This window comes from Agelaius tricolor, unplaced genomic scaffold, assembly GCF_023055355.1.
Source record: "Agelaius tricolor isolate 1412-34295 unplaced genomic scaffold, bAgeTri1.0.p SCAF_87, whole genome shotgun sequence".
In the NCBI taxonomy this organism is placed as follows: domain Eukaryota; kingdom Metazoa; phylum Chordata; class Aves; order Passeriformes; family Icteridae; genus Agelaius; species Agelaius tricolor.
The window spans coordinates 551,446-574,196 of record NW_027269347.1 but is presented as its reverse complement, the minus strand read 5'-3'; the positions used below and the strand labels follow the sequence as shown (position 1 = coordinate 574,196).

The 22,751-nt window shown below is 39.0% G+C and overlaps 1 pseudogene; it reads right to left on the bottom strand.

The window, feature by feature from the left end:
• Positions 1–430: 430 nt before the first annotated feature.
• Positions 431–22,751, bottom strand: LOC139585678 (synaptonemal complex protein 1-like; annotated as a pseudogene).

Here is a 22,751-nt window from a genome sequence, read left to right as displayed (position 1 = left end):
GGGGAAAGCACAGCAGATTCTTCCAGATCTCTGCACAATATTTGTTAGCTACATACAATAACAAATCTCATTTACATCGCTGCTCAACAGCTCAACATAAGGAGCCCAAACTACTGGCCTATCCCTAAGACTACACAAAAAGAAGAAAACAAATCTATTTTGCTTCCCACTTCACCTGCATTTGGGATTTTTGATTTTGCATTATATTTTAACATGTACTTGTAGTTTTCTTGTTATGTCTAGGCTCTGAAGTAGGGTTTGTCGTTGTTGTGAAACCAAGATTAATCAAGGATTAATACAGAAATAGATGTTCTAATCTATCCTTGGACTTCTGCTGGTCCCTAGGAAGGCTGGTGGGTGATTTCTGTCTGTGTTCAAATATTTAAAGCAATAACAAATAGTCCCATACTTGATATTTCCGATAAACAATTTAATGGCATCTTGACATTGTTTTCACAATCTTATAACGTGCATCTTTTACTCCTTGTGAAGCTGAAATCTTTTTAAATACAAGCAATTCTACTGCAATTTTAGAAGTTTCAAAACCATTTTAACATACTGAAAACAAAACAGTCTAAAAAGACAGGTCTAACAGCCATTAAAATGCAGGAAAAAGCAAGAGGACTTCAGGTAAAAGAACATACATTGAACAGCAACATTTCTTCCACTATGTATTTATGTGTTAAGAAAAATGGAGTAAATTTAAAAGAACAGAAGTTCTTTAAAACCAGACTTTCTAATGCCAGAAACAGCTTTGAAACAACTTTCTATGCAGTTCTATTTATTTCAAAATTTAAAATTGGCCAATTTTTGTCCCAACATTTTGAAGCACAAGGGAGGAAAGGTGGAAAATGCTCTGCAGGGGTTGCAGTTATAGATCTATAAAGTTCATATGTGTGAAGGAATGAACACAGTATTGAACACACTGAGTATGACAGAAAAATGCAACAAAGCACTAACTCTGAGAGAAAAACAACCCTGCAAGCAATGCCAGGGCACTGGGTATTTCTGCATTTCAAGCAAAGAACTTTACAACATCTTTAATTTTCCTTTTCCTGTCCATTTTGGAGAGCGCAGCCCAGCCCGCCTCGCGCATTCTCCTCATGGTTTTGAGTTTCAGAGCAGAGCCTGGAGATTTCACACTGGATGGAGCTGGGGTCCAGGAAGGAAAATAAAGCCATCCTTTAGTTTCTGTAAACAATCTGATTAACTGCTTGCTTTAATCTTAGGAAAGGCTAACATACCTTTTTTGGTGCTGTGGAATGTAATTGTGAAGCTTGTGGATAATCTTTGTACAAATTTTTAAACATTTCTTCTTCCGAGACTATGCTCTAATAAATGAAAAAGTTACTTACTCACACTATATTAAAAACTACTTTTTCTTTCCCCCTAAGGATATTAAACTATGAAAAATTAAAAAATTAAGATGTCATTATGAGGCAAAACAGTTCAATAAAAAGCATGTTAATTATGTACATACAATTCCAGAAAGAACCAATCAATTAAAAATATACACATAAATATTGGCTTGAATGTGGAAGCCCAAACTGTTTATTTTCATTCTCAGAGCCAGCAGTGAGCACAAAGAAGTGCTCAGCACAGGATTTGCTCTCTGACTCTTACCAGGAGGTCAGTGTGCTCAGAGCTGTCTGACTGAGTGTCCAGCTGCACAAGCACTTTCTGCTTTTTCCTGCTGCTCTGCTCTGAAGGCAGGTTTGTGCTTCTTCCACTGTGCATTTTATCCATTGGAGGAGTCTTGATAGCATATGTCTGGGAAAGAAAACGTTTCTATTTTTAGATTTTATTTTATGGGGTAAGAATGGAATCTAAAGCCAAACTCAGGAGCCAGTTTACAGTCTGAGTGTCCAAGAATTCACCTGAGAGAAATGGTGGAACTCTTCTCTTTCCATCCAAACATGAAGCAATGACCCAAACAAAGTGGGGTGGGGTGGAAATAGCATTTTTTATATTATTTTTGTTGCCAAATGAGGAGAATGAAGGGGAAGCTATGGAAGAGCTGAGTTTCATGGCACATTGTATTTCAGTTCTTCATGCTTATCTGCAGAAATTCAGGTTATTCTGAACTGTAGCCACTACATGTGGACCATATCAAACATCAAAGAAAATGGGAACAAACAAAACTGCAGGAAAAGGCTTTCAGAGAAAGATTGATAGCTATATCAAGATTGGTGTTACTTAAAATAGTCTTTTCACTAGAAGTTAAACTGAGAAGCATTGAATGGTCCAGTGCAGTCCTTTTTCAGACAGATAACATCAAAGTGGTGCTGGATTCCATTGCTCCAATATGAAACCCACAAGTGAACTCCTGACAGGGAAGAAGGGTAAGTTCTGCAGTCAGGACTACTTTGATACTTTGACCATTTTTACAGCTAGATCAGCTTTGTTCTCTTCCATAGAGGAAAAGTGCCTTTACAAATGGACACTTTTAAGACTGAGTAAAACAATTCCAGAGACATAAAAAAATCAACAACTGAGCAAGAAAAATTACACAGTGGGAGCCCTTCCAGAAACTGCTGTCTAATATCTCCATGGAATGGTAGGACCCTTTAAAATCCCTTCTTATCCCAGGGGGAAAAAAAAAATCATCTACAGAGAAGTAAGAAATACAGGCAGAAAAATGCAACAAGAAAAATTCACTGTTAGGAGCTACAAAACTTCAGTGTTGGACTGCCCAAGGGGCTTCCTGCACTGAAGGAGATATTTTTTATTTTTATCTTTTTTATTTTAGGAATATAATTTGGAGACTTTCTATTTTTACATGAGTAGATTCACTGTATAGATCTATACAAGGTTTAGGAGTCCCAGGAACATAAATTTTTATTTTCTATAATTTAAAAAGTTTGAAGTCCAAAGCATTCCAGTGTCTTTTGTTGAATGAAAATAAATTATAATGGCACTTCAATTGATTCTACACATATGAACACTACCAAATTCTAAAAGCAATTACAAAGTTGAAGTTACCTTGTGTTTCTTTTCACTTTCAGGAATCATACTGTGAGAGTGCTCTTTTACAAGATTCTCCTACAAAAGAGTTATGTGACAGCAAGGAAATATTTCTTTGAATTCAGTTGTTAAAAATCTTCTTGGTGTAATTACAGAGCACAGTCTATAATCACAGACTGTTACAAAGCTCACACAAAAATAGGACCAGGTTTAGCACAACCCCAGCATTCAAAAGTCACTGAAAAAACCCCTACAGTTTAGGGAACTTTTTTGCTTTAGCTAGTTAAAGCTAACTAAAATAAAGGAGAGTTTTGTTTTGTTGTTAATTTATATATAATCTATAATCACAGACTGTTACAAAGTTCACACAAATATATGACCAGATTTAGCACAACCCCAGCATTCAAAAGTCCCTGTTTTTCTGTTCAGTTTCATTTCTTATCCAACTCCTCCCACAGCACAAACCCAGGCCACACCTCTCACCCCCACTGCTCAGTGAATAAAAAACTCCACCTTCTCTTCAATTTCTGCTTTCAGTTGTTCCTTAAGGGAGGCCAGTTCACTTTTCAAACATGACAGCTCATTTTCCTACAAACCATTAAATAAAGGACAGGGTTAACTATGCACAGCCCAGAAAAAAGAAAACAGTCCCAAGTGAGACAGTAATTAACAGGGACACTCATTAGATACACAAGAGAATTCTATTTGCTTTTCAGCCCTATACTTGAAGCTTTGCTTTAGCTTGTTTAAAAAGACTGAAGCACTATAAGAAACAGGAACTTGATCAGAAATGTTCAAGGTAAGACCTTAAAACACTTGAGAGAACAGGGCTGAGAGGGCACAATTGAAATATTTAAAACAAAAGTTTCCTATTCCAAGTGGGAAGTCAGAGCATGACACACTGTCTGCAAGAGCAGACACAAACACACTGCTACTCCAATTCATTTCTAGAAACATTTGGAGTTTTTAGTGCCCAGAATAAGATCTGCTGCAGCAGCTTGGGTGGGACTGCTACTGGTAAAAATTAAAACCACACTGGAAAAGTTCCCAGAGAACTGTCTCTGGTGGGAAAGACCCCAGAGCACAGCAGGAAAAAGAAACTCTCTAAGCAAACTGAAAAAAGATTTTTAGAAGTCACAAACTGACTGAAGATCCCATCTTTTGTCTCTCTGTGCTGTCGCTGGGCAAGAGGCAGGGATTGGGAAAAAAGGTGTTTAAAAGGTTTATTTTAATTCTCATTACCCATTTTTAATTCTATTAATAATAATTTTTGATGCTATTTAAGTTTGAATCTGCTTTACCCTCAAAGTGTTTTTCTCCTAATCCTTACCTCAACTTGAATTTTTCTTTCCCCTCCTCTGCTCAACTACAGCAGAGAAAAATGAGTGAATGTTTTTGTTGTGTGTGCCTGGCCCTTAGCCAGTATAAAACCACTCCACAAGGACATCAGCCCCTTCACTGAATTACTGCACATTGGAAAGTACTCCTTACCAGTGCTCTTGCTGATGAGAACTGCTTTTGCTGTTTCATTTTATAGACTTTTAACTCTGCATCTTTTTCTTCAACCATTTTATCATATTCATTCTGGGTTAAAAAAACCAAACCAACAACAAACTCAGAACATGTGACTAAATGTTACAATTATAGAGTTATCCAGTCTTAAAACATCATTTCTTTCAAACCAGGCTCTTAAGATTCAGAAAGAAAAGATTCATTGATGCTTCTGCAGAAACTGTAAACCAGAAAATGCTCAATTCAAGTATTATTTTGTGGACTGGCAGAGAGTGCTTGATTTCTGTGCAGCAATATGTGCTCAGCACTAAGAGCCAGCTGTGCCAGCTTTATTAATGTATCTGCTAAAGATATTGCAAAATAGAGGAATAGAAAGGAAAACTAAAATGTGTCAGGCTAAACTGCTGACAGTCACTAAGGCATCTCAGAGAAAGAGCCAAACTGATACTGAAAAATATTGCACTCAGATGGTATCAAAGGAAGCCTGAACTGAAAAAAATCTAAAAATCCCAGAAGTTTGGATGAATGGAATTTATCTGCCCATAGGAATCTTTTGAAAATCTTCAAATGAATTTGATTTTAGATGATGCAAAGTCCAGCATGTGTTCAGCTTCCTTTTCCCAGATTCAGGCCTGTTTCTGCTTTGGAAAGGTCATGAACGTGGTACCACAAGTTATAAACATGCTGTTAACATGGTATCACACACTGCAAACCACAGCAAGCAGGAAAATCTCTTCCCTTGTGCTTTTCCATCAGTGCCATCATCTCCGTTATCTTGTGCTGACATCTGGCATCAGTTTCTCTCTGTATCATTGCTGTTTCATCACAAAGCAACCTCATCTTTTCTACCTGTCAGTAATAAATTGCATTTCATTCATCAACATAACCATATATTTCTTTTAAATCCTAATTTCTTCTTTCCCCTGTGGGTGCAAAGTTTGCAGTCCCACTTGGGCTTTATTTGCTTTTCAGATCCCTTTCAAATCCCTCATCTTTTCTGCAGATTGTTAAAATGGGCAGGATCAAAGGTACAGCCATGGCAGGCAAGTTCACTTCAAACCAAAAGGCCATTTCAAGCACTCTGCCCTAACATTTCTTAGCATTGCCATCAAAAAAAAAAGTGTGGGCAGAAAAATACTAATTTGGGAGAAGTTATAGTCTAATTTAACTATGCTGACTTTATACCAAGGGTGGAATTTCTTTGAACTATATCTTGAAAGCAAGAAGTTTTAATGGAGTTCTTATTTTCAAAGACACATTCAAATACGTCAGCCTAAGCACCTCATGTACTGAAGCTTTGCTCACAGGCATACACAAATTCCATTCATGTCTGAAATGGAAGAGCAAGGACTCTGGCCAATAAAGCTTCATAAAAACATTTTAAATTAAAAAAATTAAATTGCAGTAAAAATTAACACCTCTCACCTCTTCACAAAGTTTATTTTCATTTCCTTTTCTTGTTTCTATGTCTTTTTGATAGATGTCAACTGCTTCCTTATGGTGCTTGTTCATATTTTCCATCTCTAACTGCAATTTATTCACCTTTTGAGAATGCAGAATTGCTGCTGTTATTTGTTTAGGAATTACTGTGTTAATGATTTTTTCTTACCTCTTGTTTTTGAGCACAAACACACTGTTACTGTTCAGGTATATGATTAAAGTGTTTCCTATTTAAAAGTTCAGCTTTTTTTTAATAAAGAGCTGAACTTTGGCCTGAAGTGAGTTGGAAAATACTCAAAGAAAGAATGGCAACAGCCCAGTGGGGAAGACTGCCCTAAGCAGTCACCCTAAATGCTGTGAATGCCTCAGAAAAAAAACAAATACAGATGGAGATTTGATTCCCTCTCTTGTAAATCTGTATCAGATTTTCACAGCTTTTGTGGTGCATTTTCCTCCCAGCTGTGCATTTTGATTACAGTTTTTCCTTTTAAGATTATCATATGAATATCCTCAAAGAAGTCCACTTTTCTTCAAGTGCAGTACCCAAAGCTGGACACAATATTCCCATCAGAGGGATTGCCACTGCAGAACACATTTAAAGAACAGCCTTAAAAAAGTAATATATATATACATATATGTATATGTCTTTTAAATGCTTTTCTGTTACAATGAGGTTGCTGAACCCTGTTCAGTCCACTATCAACAAAAGAAAAAAAAAAAGGAACAGATTAGAAACATCATTAATTGCAACGTGAATCCATCTCTTAAATGTCCAACAGTCAGTGCCCAATGATTAAAAATGGAAGCATCTTCTAAAAACTGTGAGCTCATTCCTGCAAAGTCTGTATCCCAGATCCCAAAGCAGCTCAGAACGTATTGAACAAGTATTATCATTACTTACAGTGGCACTTAAAAACACTCACCTCATCTTCTACATGATGTTATTTAAACCTACCTTCCCTTCATAAGTATTGCTTTTCTTGCTTTCTGCAGTAAGTTTCTTTTTCAGCACCTTATTCTGGTGAAATAAAACAAAACAAGCACTGTACCTTAATAAGTAAATAGAATTATGTAATGGTTTAACTGCATCAAGAAATTCCAGCTTTCATCAGGCAAATAACTCTCTGTTGTGCAGCTCAGGTTCCAGAACAATTCTTCAAACAAATGAATGTTCAACTCATTTCTGTGATAATTACTGTTTCTTCATGACCTTAAGAAAGGCTCCTCCTGAGCAAGAGCAGGGAATAACAAATGAGGTGCAGAATGGGAATTACAACTAAGATGCTGCTGACAGAAGGTGTGAAGATGTCATGACAAAAAATACAAGTTCTTTATATTTACAGTGAAGTTACTACAGTTTGTGCCAGTGCAGAATTATTTTCTACAAGTGGTAACTGAGATACTTATTACAAGTACATAAATAACACCATGCACTAAATGAAAAATGAAGTTTATTAAAGATATTATTTTTGTAATTGCTCTTTTCAAATTAAGGCACATTTAACAAATCAAGTGATTCCTGAGATGACTCCCTAATTTGCTCAGGGTTAGGATAAGAAAGGAGAATTTTTAAATTACATAGGTGTATCTAAAGACATCACAGAAGACACAAACCTGCTGAAAAGGCAACCCAAAATATAATGTGTTTATGTGTTTGTGAAATTAAAATCTCTACCCACCTCCTGCTGCAACTCTTCAATGCATTTGGTTTTATTTTCCACCTGCTGCTTTAAATTGTTCATCTGAAAGAGAGATTTCAGACATTCATTAGTAAGTTCTACAAATGACTCCCTATGTGAGCAATTCCTGTAAATGTTCTCAAACCTGCACTTGCACCAGTCTGGTTTGTTCCAATGGGACTGCAACACCAGCTGACATGTTAGAATAATCAGAGTTTTAGCCATAAAGTACCACAAGTTGTTAATCAATAGCAGTGAACCAGTTCCTTAGTGGTTATGGAATTAAGAAAGAAGAAGAAAAATACCCCAATATCTTCACAATTTAAAAATACACTTGTAGGAAGTTCCCTACATCCATGAAAAAATAAATTGTCCCAATTATTTTCTAGAATCTTCAATGGTTTTCCTTTCTTGAAATTTCATTTTCAGTACTCTTTACATGAAATGACAATTGTAAATCTTTGACTGTTACAATGAAATTCTGAAATTTGCTAAAAGCCCCAGGTTGCTTTGAACCAATAGAAAGAAAAGTAGAAATGTTTGGATCTATTTAAGCTAAAACTCACACTACATATAAAAAGCTAATCCAGAGCCCATCCATCACTGTGTGGGTATATGAAAAATCAGAAAAGCAGGTTCTCTGTTTGCCTGAAAACAACCAAATCTTTCATATGAAACTTGCAGCAAAGAGTGAAGATCCCTGTGACTGTGCTTGTCTTTTGAAATACCAGGGCTCAACATGGGCACACACAATGGCACAGCTGGCAGCAGCTGAGAGAGAAGAAACCTCTGGCAGAGATCACATCCCCCAGGCAGAGCTTTGCAGAAAAATCCCAACACAGATTTTACATTTAATGCTCTCCTACAGGTTCTGTAAGATATTTTCATGACACATGACATACATTTTCTTCTCTTTCATCCAGGGTACTTCTCATCTCTTCACCTGTCTTTGCCATTTTCTCCTTCAAAGACTCCAGTTCATTTCTAAGTGCCAAATTAACAAGCATTAGTAAATATTTCCTTCTTGCCTTTAACTTATTTTCAGTACTTCTAAGAAACCCTTCTTTTATTTTCTAAAAAGAGCTGCTAATGTTGATGGGAACTTCATAAGCTGCTCAATGAAAATGTTCTTAAAATGCAGCAGCATGCCCAGTAAGTCAATGTGTGAACTGTCCATACTTTTTTGAAGTAGGAAAAGATGTTCCAGCTAAGCCAAGGAAAATACATCCTCACCTGGACTATTGCAATGCAGCTGTGAAACATGGGAGCTGCCTGTCTATTGAACTGGTGATACAGAGAGTAACTCTTACCCAGTTTTGCCTTGTCACATTTAATCCATAACCTTCACCTTCCATTTTCATTGCCTTCTCACCTGAGGTGTCTAATGCACAACAAGACAGCTCCTACTATGTAATACAAAATGATGGCAAACACTGTTCCTGCAGCAATTGGTATTTCTGATCTGAGAAAATTTCTACTTGGCCAACAGCAATTCTGAATAGTTTCTGTTTAGCTATATAATCTAGAAAAACATTAATCAAAAAAATCCCAGAAAGCAGCATTTGAACACAACTAACTATTTGAGTCTACTTCCTTTCACAATATCAGTTATTAATATTTGTTTTTACTTGCCTTAGCTGGCTATTTGCCTCTTCTAGATTTTCAACTAACTGCTTTGTATTTTCTTCTTTTTTCTTACTATCCTAAATAAAGACCCATGTGTCAGCAAAGAATTAAAATTCAAAGTGACTTCTTAAAAAATTCAAAGCCATCCAAAGCACACTGACCTGCCTTGCTCACAAGTGTAAATACACTTCCTTTCCAACTCAAACACAAAAAACAGCTCAGGTACTCTACAGACCCAAGTCATGTTGCAGCTCATCATCTAATTTGTAAAACTGAGTAATTTGTCAAATTGAGTATTGTCCTTTCATGAAACCTGGAAGTTTACAACTTGCCTCTTGTTGTTCTTGCAGTTTCTTGACTTCTGCAGCCACAGCATTTTTCTCTTGTGCTGTTTGTTCTTTCTCTAGTGAAAGCTTACTGAGATACACTGTTAGTTGTTCATTCCTTAACCTAATTTCAAACAAATGGCCAAGAGGAATAAGAAGATGCCTTTTGAAATCTCCTTTTAAATTAAACATACCCATTTATCAAGTCTTATTCCATGCTGAAAGAAGTCCAGGCCTTTATCTACAAATATAAGCTTTGCAGCAGAGTCAGAGAGATGTAAAAAGGTGACAGAAGAAGGAAAGAAAATCAGAGTCAACTTTTATATAAATCTAATGGTTAGAGAAGTAGATGTAGTTCAAAGCAAGATTAACAATGAATTCAGAAACTTTCTCTTCTTGTTAAATAAGTCAAAGAGATATGGAACAACTACATACGCCACAGAATACATACAAATAGAGAAAGTGGAATTTAGAAATGTAAGTCTAGAATTAATGGCATATATGTGGTTGAAAAGTTTGATTAGAAAACAATCCTAGTTCATTTCCCTGTGGATTAAAGCAGCTCCACCAAAACGAATTAAATATTATATTTTCAAAATGGTCATACGCCTCTTGTTCAAGATCTGTTTTCAGAGTCACAAGCTGCTTTAAATAATCTTGTTCCTTCTCAGCTGTACTTGTCAGCTGTGCTTTCAAATCCTGGAATTCTTTCTGCAAAATGAAAAGGAAGAGTTTTGAGTATCCATGTGCAAACTCCAACTGCTGGAGCTTATCAGACATGAACTAAGAGCACAAGGCTTTCAGAAGAACCCAACAACATCCATGGCATGGATTATCCAGGCTGGATCTTTCCAGTCTCTGCTGGGATCTGGAAGTGCTGTGAGACAGTGAACTGTGACACCAGTGCTGTTCATGTCTGTCCCCTGCTGTGAGTTTAATTACCTGGGCTGCAAAATTAGGGTGGGACACTGCTCTGGGTGCTGTTTCTTATGCATAAACTTGTGTACAAGTCATGATGTGCAACTTCACTATTTCTAAAAACATGTTACTATTGCCCTACTTCAGACCTCTCTCATCTGGAGAGCATTTTCATTGCTCTCTCCACATTTTTCTCTCTCTGCATATTTTCTACAGTAGCCTCAAGACTCTTCTTCAGTAAAAGTCCTCCAATTTGCCCATTTTAGAAAATGAGTGAAACTCAGTTCAGAACACTCAATGCATAGATTAGAACAACAAGCAAACACAGTGAAATGCACACCTGATTTCCCACTATCTTAACTTGAGTTGATATGGATTCTTGTTAGGCTTGTAAATCTAAAATCATAATGAAACCTCTGTTCAGAGTGTATTTCATATAGCTGAGACTTCTGTGACAGAAAATGGGCCTGTGTCACAGTACAGCAGGGTTCACAGAGGCCAGAGCTAATTACCTGCCTGTAAGGAAGAACAAATGGGAAAACTTTATATCCAGAGGGAGTGGCATTTGAATGGGCATGAACAAAGAAGGAAATAACAAAAACCTTGAGAAGGAAAACCAAAACCATGGGAGACAAGAAAAACCAAAAGCACAGGAGACAAGAAAAACAGTGGCAATAAAAAAGTTCTTCAAAGAAAACACTGAAATTGTGTGTGAGAAAGTTTAGTAGAAATGTTAAGGTAGACTAGATGGTGTTTATTTATGACATTTAAGATACTTACAAAGCAAGAGGAATTTCATATGAAGAGCAAATGCCATGAGATTAATAAAATGAATATTTACCAGAGTTTCTGACAGCTCTTCAAGTTGCACTTCTTTATCACATTTTACTTTAGTCATCTCTTCTACAGCACATGGAATGTAAAATTAATGGAACAGAAATGATTTTTCAGATTTAGCAGGCAGTATAAAACATTTACCCTTTTGCAATACCCAGTTCTCAAAACTTGTTGGATTAAGTTAAGAAGCTGAAAAGCTAATTTATGACTTAATCTAAATGTAGACTTGAAAAATGAGTCAGACATTAGCAAATCTCTATCTGAAGAGAAACTAAATATTTTTCTTGAATAAAGTTTAGAGCCTATTATTTCCCACAATTATAGCTTCAAATAACCATGGACTGTTAGACTAGAGTATTCTGCAAGTATTGCTGCACCTGCATTGTTCCAGAAAAAAATCTGAACTGCTGAAGGTACCACATGGATATGCTGAGAAAGGAAACCAGTTGTTACTGACTTCCCAATGGTTTCTATGTGCACATTGACAGTGCTGGTATTTTTTGCAAGTTCTCAGCAGCAAGGCAGAGCTCTCACTCTGGGGACTAAGGAGCACATCCCTAGAAAGCACAGGATATCACATTTATGATATTTAAAGACAACCCCTGCCAGCATCATTCCACTTCCAGCACGGGGAGGGTCCCAGAAACCTCAATGGGAGGGTTTTATCTCTGCTGCAGAAGTCACTCCTGGCACCTGCAGTGCTGCTGCTCTTAGCTGGAAACCAAAATTACCTCCAGAAGAATTCATGCAGGAATGGTCTCACTATTGGAGCTCTGCACAGCACTGCCCTTTGGCTGCTGCCAGCACCAATGACCCCCAAAGAAAAGGGATCAGCTGAGTCAAAATAAATTCAGGCATTCCTGATAGGTACAGGTACTGTAAAATCATTTCTCCACCTACTAGAGACAGTCCATTTCCAGACAACAGCAGAAAGCATTTTTATTACTGCCTGGCTCATTTTCTGCCTTTCTACAAGCCTTACCCAGTTCAGCAGATTTCTTTTGGAGCTCCAAGGTAAGCAGCTTTGAATCATCTTCATATTTCTTTAATCTAAGAAAATGGTAAATTAAAAACCCCAAATGTAGGGTACAAAGCACTCACTGCATTTGAAACTTCAAGGACAATAAGACAAAGTCTTAGCACAAGCACTTTAAGAACATTTACCTTTCAACAGGCAGATGATCTATCTGCCTGCAGCACATATCAAATTACACTTTTACAACCTCAGAACAGTAGACATAAAAGTAAACAAATATATACCTACAGAAATCTCTATTTCTTAAAGACAGAGTTATGAAAGTTGGAGGGGGCAAAAATTTACTTTTTATAGACCAGTATCAACTATCACCAACAAAAAAATTTACATTCAATTCTCTGCATTTAGACCACTGTGTGGAAAAAACCTCCAAATTTCAGCTTCATTTCCAATTGTTCTTGATTTTGTCATAGACTGCAACCTGTAAGATCACTCTTGGAATTGAAACTCATTAATTTACCTATTTTGCTCTTCTTGCAGCAAGCTTTTCAAATTGGCAACAGAAGTCTCCAACTCCTCTGTCAGGGCTGCAAGCAAAGCCTTCATTTTTTTACATTCTTCCTCCTGCTCTTCCTTTTCTCCAGTAACCTGAATTAATGTTTTCACTCTAGTCTGGAACTCAGTTTCCAAGTTCTTTTGAGTAACCTTCAAGACATGATATCATTTCTAGACATGTTTTGCAACAAACAGCTACAGCTGTTTCATCTCTAAAGTATCCATAATTATTGATGCAAATACTCCTCTAGTCTGTTTCTACTGTAAAACTATAAGCAAGGGGTACCTCTGCCTTTTGCAATGACATTTTAGCCTCTTCCAGCTCTGCCCTCAAATGTTCTTTACTGACCTGGGATTCCTTTAACATTTCTTCATGATGTACTAAACAAAAAAAGATGTTAATATTTTTAAAAATAGGATATTTATAAAAGTATATATAAATATAAATATAAATATATTATATAAAAATATAAATAAATATATAAAATACAAATATAAATATACATATAAATAAATATATTAAAAAATATATAAATATATTTTTATATATGTATATAAAAGTACTGCCAAAAATGGAAAATTACATACATTTAAAGAATTTAACAAAGACCAATGGTACTGACATCATATACTATAAAATAATAGATAAAATTTGAATATAGATGGCTTAAACATATTGAAAATCAAGTTCTGAAAAGTAAGTTTCCTCAGTGACATCTGCCTGACTGTAAATTTGCAAAACTGAAGCAACATATTTTCCCCTTGCAATCTTCCAAAGCTCTCAGTGCTTGACTCACCCTAAAAACGACCCTGCCAGTCCTGCTCCCACAGGAGCAGCTCCAGCTCCAAACAAAAATAAGGCCTTCAAGGCCCCAAAATTCTGCTGCCAACCAGCAACAGAATAAAGCTATCATGACCCTGTTTCCTATGCTTCTATAAACAATTACATCTCATAAATAAACAATCATAAACAATTACATTTAAATTCTATAAACAATTACATTTAAACACAGCAGGCAGAACTCTTACAGTTTGCTTCCATTAAGTCAGCAATCTTATTTTGTGACATCTGCAGCTGAGCCTTGATGTCTTTTATGACAACATATTTTTCATCTCTCTCTATGGTGAGAGCTGAAATCTAGAAAAATGCAAGAAATATCATCATGAAGTCTGGAAAAGGGACAGATGTTAATTCTCATTTGTACCCCAGGTATGATAAGCAGACATTTTGCTGTCATTCAAGTTAGATTAGATAGATAGATAGAGAGATAGATAGATAGACAGACAGACAGAAAATATTTGGCTAGATATAATCTTAGCCAAATATTGATCAAGTCACATTACTCTAAAGAAAAAAGTTCTCCAATTCAAAATCAAACCATAAATTCCAGTAGACTAAAGGTACTGAAAGATCACTAAACTTAGCAGAATTTGACTTAAATGCAGCTTCAGGTGTTATTTTGTCTTTTTTACTAATACCCAGAAACACTTCTTGGCTCTTGCATTGCCCCTTTAGTCACAAACAAAGCTCTACATATGAGATGGTAAAATGAGCAAACCTGCTTTTCCTTTTGACTGACTTCCAGTTTGCATTCTTTTTCAAACTTGTCCACTTTTTCTGCTTCTTCTTTTACTTTTGAGATACAGTAACATCCACAGTTAACATTCTAGCTGAAATATACTCCAAGTTCAATACAACTTCCACTTTAAGATTGCTTGGAATTGTACAGCTGTACCTTTTGTTTCCCAAGAGTAATTGTTGAGGCAATGTTTGGTTTTATAATCAAAATACAAACAGAAAAGAGCATGTGAAAATGAAACAGGAACACACAAGGCTATACATACAGAGAGAGAGCATTTAGCTAAAGTTTCTGTAGCTATACACTAGTGCATTATCATTTAAACAAACCAACTATGTGAAATAGGTATTGATCTCTAGACTGTACTTCACAGACAAAACTTCAATGTTGAGTGACAGTTTGAAAAATAAAGTTCCCAATTTGGCCCAGTGGAACAGCAACAGAAGGGGCCAGGCAGTGAACAAAGGCTGCATGAATAAAAGAAGGGTCCCAGTGTCTCAGGGTGACCTGCTCACCATTCCAGCCCTTCACATCTGTCTGCCCTGGCCCTGCATGTGGAACACAAGCTATGAAGTACAAAATTGAGCCAGCTGCATAAACACAATAAACTGAATTCTCACATTTGAAACTCATTTCCGATCTGTCGTTCTCTGCTTGCACACGAAGCTCTTCAAATGCCGCTGTCATTCTCTAAAAACAAAATTTAATATCTGAAGTTCAATCCTGGAAACCCTGGAACTTCTCCAGGGGCTGCTGCCCACCTCAGCCATTCTGAGGAACCAGCAGGTGGGTGAAACAGAGCCCAGAAAGAAGCCAGAAGTTGTGGCAGTGACCCAGCACTAAGCACCCATCCCACAGATCACAGGGATCCACATCCCACACACTGCTGCACTTTCTCCATTGAATGTGTTTTATGGAACACAAAAATCATTCTTGAAAAGGGATTGAAACCCAACTTCCTGCATCACACAGGACATGATACCCACACATGATGGATACAAACAGTATCCCAACATAAACAGGGAACTCAGCTCAGCTCACATAACTCACATTCCTTTCATCAAGCCTGGTCACTTACTTCTATGTTGCTATGAAGTTCCTCATACAATTGTATTGTTTCTGCCTTTTCCTGTTCATCTATCAAAGCAAGAACATATGAGAAAGTTTTTCTTTTGAACAAGAATGCCAGCTGTCCAAGTCATTATACTTAATCAGCAAAATGAATTAAAAAAGGAATTACCAGCTCCATTCTTATTAAATAAGTCCTTATGAAACATGGTGCCAAAAGTTACAGAATTTAGGGAAAATGTGCATTTCATTGAAACATTAAGCAAGCTCAGCTTTTAAATTTCCTTCCTAAGATACTTTTTTCTGTGAAAAGTGTAATTCTGGATCAGTTGATGTGACCATATTAATTATTATAGCATTAATGCTGTTGAATAATAATGTATCAACACTGTCAGTATTTCTAAACAGTAATCTAGGGTTTAGCACTGAATTTCTTCCTATCAGCAGATACCTATAACCACAGAGCTGTCATTAGAAAATTGCAACACTCCATGTCCATATTTTCCTTCTTTCACTTTTGTAATTGATACTATTTTTAACCTAAGAAAACAATTAAAAAGAGAACAGTAAAAGAAACAGCTATCAAAAAAGAACAGTCCATCTATATACAAGTGTTTCTAGAATTAAGGCTAAAAAGAAATAGACACTTCTTAAGTATCCAGGATCAAGTTAGTAAAATTCTAATGATTAGAATAACAATTCTAAATTGCATATAAAATAGAACTTCCAATCAAGAACATATTTTAAAACCTCAAGAATTTAAACTTCATTAAGTTATCCAACTGTCTTGGCTTCTTCAGTGGCATGAGAAGAATTCCAGTTACTCATTGTACCTTGGGGTTAAGACCTTTTCTCCCCATAAATGTGTGATGGCTGAAAACAGGAAATGTCAGCTCTGGAAATTTGTTAGAGAGTGCTGGGAATTTATAGTAGATTCCACTGCCTAAAAACAGGCATGAAGTGTCACTTCTTCTGTCTTAATATATTCCCAGTGTGTGGATGGCCCTGCAAACCTTCAATGGGCTGAGCAGCCTTGAGGAGCCCTGCCCTGCTCTGGAGCGGCTGCCAGGGCCAGTCAGGGCTGTGGGCACGGCCTCAACCCTGGGTCACTGTTTGGGCACCCAAAGAGCTCCCAGGCTGGCACCTTTCAGCAAACAATTTCACTGGCTTCAAAAGCCCTCTGCATTCAGCATTACAAACCAAAAGTCTGTTAGACCTGGGGCTTCACTTCCAATTTTGTGAGCCACTTAAAATTCACTTTTCACTCTGAGAGCCACATCCAGTCGATCCCAACTGGAGAACTTCTCTGAACAGCACGAGAAATTTCTTCTTCTTTCTTCTGTTTGTGAATTTAGAGCAAGCTAGAAGTACATTTACTCTGATCAATAAAAGCTAAAAAAGCATTTACGTTTGCTGGTCTTCTCTGTGAAGCGAGTGCAGGTTTCCTTGAGCACATTACACAGATGCCTCGAAGCAGCAGCTCTAAAGGAGGGAAAAAATATCCTGTTTGCACAGGAGTGCACAGTACTTTGTGTGCCTAAGGAGTAACAATGGAAATGACCTTCAAAATTTAACAGCTACATAAAACTGCCCACATGGAAACTGATTCTTTCCACCACAAGAATATATACTTGGTTCTATTACTTACTCTTTCAAGAGATCTTTATTTTCACCTATCTCATCTTCCAGTTTCAAATGGAGTTTTTCATTTTCAAACTAATTTCATAGGGAACAAATGCAAAAAGACACTGTTATTGAAAAATAGATTAGAAATGCACTTTGACTTCTCAAATCCCTCATGAAAATGTAATTTGGGGCATCAGTAGACAGAAGTCTGTTTTATCTGGTATTACATGCTGAGTCATCTTTTGCATGAAAGATGCAATCATTAATGAACAATAATCTAGCAGCAAATGAGACACTTACAGGTATATTCTTCAGACAAACACTCACACGGGACAGGTGCCTGCAACTTCTCAAAATAATCATTTTCTCAAGGCACAAACCAAACTGCAACAGTCTTTAAGATTTAATTGTATCAATAATAGTGTCATACTGAATCAGGAAGCACTTAACTTTGTTTATTGAATGTACACTATACAATACTGGCCTGCAGTTCTTGAATGGCTTTATTCTGTGCTTCAATAGTCTTTTTATTTTCCTGGAGCTTTCTTTCTTTCTGGTTTAATTCAGTTTCCACAGTCAGTTTCCACTGCTTGATCTTCTCAGCCTCTTTGTAGAATTTTGAGAACAATTCATTCATTGTTTCTGTATTCTATTGAAACAGGTTCCACAATTTAATCTCAAATACTATCTAATTAATAGTACATAATATCTAATTCATACTGTTGTAGATAATGTATTTATCTCTTAGAAACATCACAAGAGTAATATTTTTCTACAGATGGTGATATAAGTTGATATATGATCAGGAGCCCAAGTTTATGCAGAGGATGCACAAATCTTTGTGCATCCTCTATGTATGTATCAAAAGGCTTTACAGAGCACACAGGAGAAACAAATACAATGAAATATCCCAAACCTCCTTCAGACATCACCAAATAGATGGGCTTAAAGACATGGATAACTGCAGTCCACCAAAATCAATAAAAGTTTTGCCAGAATTATCAGTGAAGCCAAAATTCCTTCTAGCAGGTTCTTCACACCATTTCTGTCCTCTCCTTCTGACAGACACTGCTGAGTTAAGTAAAAGCAGCTTCAGAGACTTTGCCCAAGAGTACCTGTGATACTGCCATGAACACACACAGAATCACAGAGTCACAGAATAATGAGGTTGGAAGAGACCTCTCAGATCATCGAGTCCAACCTCTGCCCCAACACCTGGGCTATAGCACCAAGTGCCATGTCCAGTCTTTTTATAAACACATCCAGAGATGGTGATTCTACCACCTCCCTGGGAAAAGCATTCCAGTGCTTCATTATTCTTTTGGTGAAAAATTTCCTCCAAATATCCAACCTATCCCTCCCCTGCTGTAGCCTGAGACTGTGTCCTCTGGTTCTGTCAGTGCTGCCCGGTGGAAGAGACCGACCCCACCTGGCTACAACCTCCCTGCAGGCAGTTGGAGAGAGCAATAAGGTCACCCCTAAGCCTCCTCTTCTCCAGGCTAAACAAGCCCAGCTCCTTCCAACGTTCCTCACAGGGCTTGTGCTCCAAACCCCTCAGCAGCCTTGCTGCCCTCCTCTGGATGTGCTCAAGCACCTCAACATCCTTCCTAAACTGAGAGCCCAGAACTGGACCCAGCACTCAAGGTGCAGCCTCACCAGTGCCCAGCACAGGGGCAGAATGACCTCCCTGCTCCTGCTGCCCACACCATTCCTGATGCAGGCCAGGAGCCATTGGCCTTCTTGGCCACCAGGGCACATTGCTGGCTCATATTCAACCGGCTGTCAGCAGCACCCCCAGGGCCCTTTCTGCCTCAACACTGTCCAGCCACACTGTCCCCAGCTTGGAACGTTGTGGGGGATTTCTGTGGCCAAAATGTGGAACTCAGCACTTGGACTTATTGAACTTCATGCTGCTGCACTCTGCCCATCCATCCAACTGATCTAAGTCTCTCTGCAGAGCCCTCCTTCCTTCCTTCCTTCCAATAGATCATCACAAGCTCCCAGCTTAGTGCCCTCTGCAAATTTACTAATGAAGGACTCGATGCCCTCATCCCCGTCGTCTATAAAAACATTGAACAGAACTGGTCCCAGTACAGAGCCCTGAGGGACAGCACTGGTGCCTGGCTGCCAGCTGCATGCAGCACCATTCACCATCACTCTCTGGCCCGGCCATGCAGCCAGTTCTGAGCCCAGCACAGAGTGCTCCTGTCCAAGCCATGGGCTGCAGCTTCTCCAGGAGTGTGCTGGGGGAGACAGTGCCAAAGGCCCTGCTGGAGTCCAGATACACAACATCCACAGCCTTTCCTGCATGCACCAGGCGGTCACCTGGTCACAGAAGGAGACCAGGTTGGTCAGACATGCCCTACCCTTCGTAGAGCCACGCTGGCTGGGTCTGATAGCCTGGCCATCCTGTGAGTGCTGTGGGATAGCACTCAGTATGAACTGCTCCATTATCTCACCTGGCACTGAGGCCAGGCTAACTGGCCTGTGATTACCAGCATCCTCCTTCCTACCTTTTTTGTAAATGGGTGTCACACTGGCCAGTGTCCAATCATCTGGAACCTCAGCAGTGAGCCACAACTCTTGATAAATGATGGAGAGAGGCTTGGCAAGCTCATCTGCCAGCTCCCTCCTCACCCTGGCATGGATCCCATCTGGACCCCGGGATTTACAAATACCCAAGTGTCCCAGCAGTTCTCTGCTCACACACGCAGCAGGAAGGAAAACCACCACCCTTGTGCCCTTAGAACACCTTGAAAGTGTCCTACAAGCAGTGCTGGGCCAGTGGTCGAGGCAGGGAGAGCAACACACGAGCCCAAAGGGCCCTTTGGTTCACTTACAACACCCCCAAACACCATCCTTGTTTTGGCTGCATCACAGTTTTGTTACAGTCCTGATGGTGCTTTAATAGCTTAGGATTAAAAAGTCTAAAAAGTTGTCAGGGATATGAAAATCAGCAGGGAGAGCGCAAGAAATGGGTTTTATTTTGTGGTAGCAAAGAGTGTTTTGTAGCTGCAAAGTACAGAAGATATTGCAAAAAAAATGAGCTGGACTGAGTTGTGCTAAAGCAGAGATCTGCTGGTAAAGACACTGTCAAAAGAATCCAGTGCTTGAGGAAACCACTGAATTCATTGTTTTACAGATAAAACAAAGCCAGACAAGGCTGGAAACCACTGAATTCATTGTTTTACAGATAAAACAAAGCCAGACAAGGCAATGGGGATAATCTACTTCAGTTTTCCAAAGAATACTCTGACTTCAACCCTTCTGCCCCTCAACAGAATATTCAGAACCAGTTCTACAAGGATACTTAAGTGTTTAAATCTTACTCTAATTAAAGCTCATGGACAAAGAAACAAAGAAAGAACAACAGCAATATTGCAATCACCTTAATTTTTAAAGATTTGTTTCCAGGCATGTTCACTAAATCACAAATATCTCCTCTAAGTGATTCAGCTTTAAACAGGAGACAGAAAATATTATTCCCTTTTACCTACTTCCTTTAGCCCTGAAATATCTACTGAATGATGCTTTAGGCACTGTTTGGGAACAAATTCAAAAGACCCCAAGGAATTAGATGTGCAGAGCTGATACTTAGCTGACCTCTTCATCTACTTCAGAGCAAAGTTTCACTTGCTGTGAAATTGTATCTGAAACATGAAGAGATTTTGATCAATGTCTTTCTAAAAACTGTAACAGTGAAACTGTATTTAACAGTTACAGATATGAAACTGTGAGACTACTCATGAAAATTAAACCTTGACAAGATATAAAAATCTAAAGAAGGTGCATGGCAAATGTTCCAATTGTACCTGAATCAGTGATTTCGCCACGGTTCGACACATCAAATGGCAGCTTAAAGTCATCATCTGAGCATCTGTTCAAACCCTGCACAAATTTAAACATTAGTTCCTTATGGGTAGATTTGTAAAGAAAGAATTATAAAAAATCCCTACAGATGATGTGAAAATAGAATTGGTCATTAATAAAACAGCTGCCTACAAATTTCAAAGCCCAAGGTATTGGTAATGGCTTTGGAACTCACTTCTTCCTGCCCAGTGGTTGATCAAACTGTTGGTGTCCTGCAGTTTGATTTACAGACTGTGGCCAAAGGGGAGCTTTCAATGCAGGGAACTCAGCAGCTCCTGCCTGGCTGGGCCCTGGTGCATGGCAAAGGACTCAAGGAGACAAATTACTTTTTTGAAGACCAGTAGTTGATATTTCTTTCTTGCTTTGCTTCCAAGGGCACTTCTAAACTATATCTGATTATGTTTCAGCATGAAAATACCCTTTCACAAGGTTTTTAAGTCACAGAAGTTCATCCTGTAAACAGCTAACTCATCTGCTGTCAGAATATCCTGTTGAATCTCAACATATTTCATAAGGAGCTTCAACATGAAAAAATAACTTGTTGAATTCCTATAACTCAGTGTGGGGGCAGAACATTTTCACTGCACACCTGATCTGGTGAGACCAAGACACCAACACCAGTGCGAGCATCTGAGTGGGGCCTGTGGGAATCCATCAAATCAGAGGGGTTTGGGAAAGCTGCAAAAGGCAGCCTCAGAGACAGCAGAACTGTGATTAGAGCCAAGCAGGAGCCATGAGATAGGTCAGCAGAAAAATTATTTAAAAAGTAGAAAAGGACAAACAGAACAATGGTCTGTGTATTAACGTTTGTCTAGAATAACTCCCTAAATTACAGAAAAGTTTATCTAGGGAGATATTAGGAAGTTCTAAGCTTAATAATGGAGCTCTGTGCATTGTGTTTTAAGGCTTACAAGCAGCAGGTATTGTATTCAAAAAAGGCAAGCATTGTTTGAACCAAAGGTACCTGTGCTTACAGTGGTTGGATAGAACTACTGTCAATATGCTTTTGCTTTGTGTGATTGGTCAAAAAACTTTGAAAGTAAGTTGTAACATTAAGTTCTTGGTCTGCTGCCTGGGATGTGAGCTGCTGGCATCTTCCCATTGTCATCACCACGTAATGAGACTGATGCTGGAAAAGAAAACAGCTCAAGGCAGTTCCTCAGCAGTCCCGTCCCGTTTGTGATTTGTACACAGAGCCCGGCCGGCGATAGAGCCCTGCTCGCTCTCTGGGCTCAATTACCCACATCAAACGCGGACTTACAGCACAGAGCGGATGCTCGAGAAGATGATTCCCTTCAGTTTTGATGGAAAACAACAACAGAAGTCTTTGAAATTCAAACCGAAGATGTCTGTGCATATGCCAGAAACGAGTAGGCAGGAGCCGTCCCGGCCCACGCAGGGGCAGGTGTGTGTGTGCTCCAGCCCGGGGCTGTGCCGGGGCAAGGGGCAGGTGTGTGTGTGCTCCAGCCCGGGGCTGTGCCGGGGCAAGGGGCAGGTGTGTGTGTGCTCCAGCCCGGGGCTCTGCCGGGGCACTCCCCGGGCCCAGCACTGTCCCCGTGTCCCCGGGGAAGGGCCCCTGCGCTTTCCCCCCGTCCCCTCCTCAGCCGCGGCCTCCAGAGCAGCACAGCCCGAGGGGGCGGCCGGGGAGGGGGGGGGTGTGGGGCCGCCCTCAGCGGCCCCGCGGCCGAGCGCTCACCTGGGATCTGCCCGCAGACACCTGCCCAGCGCTCAGGCGCGGCGGCATGAACAATTTGAAGCCGTTTTCCTTCTCCAT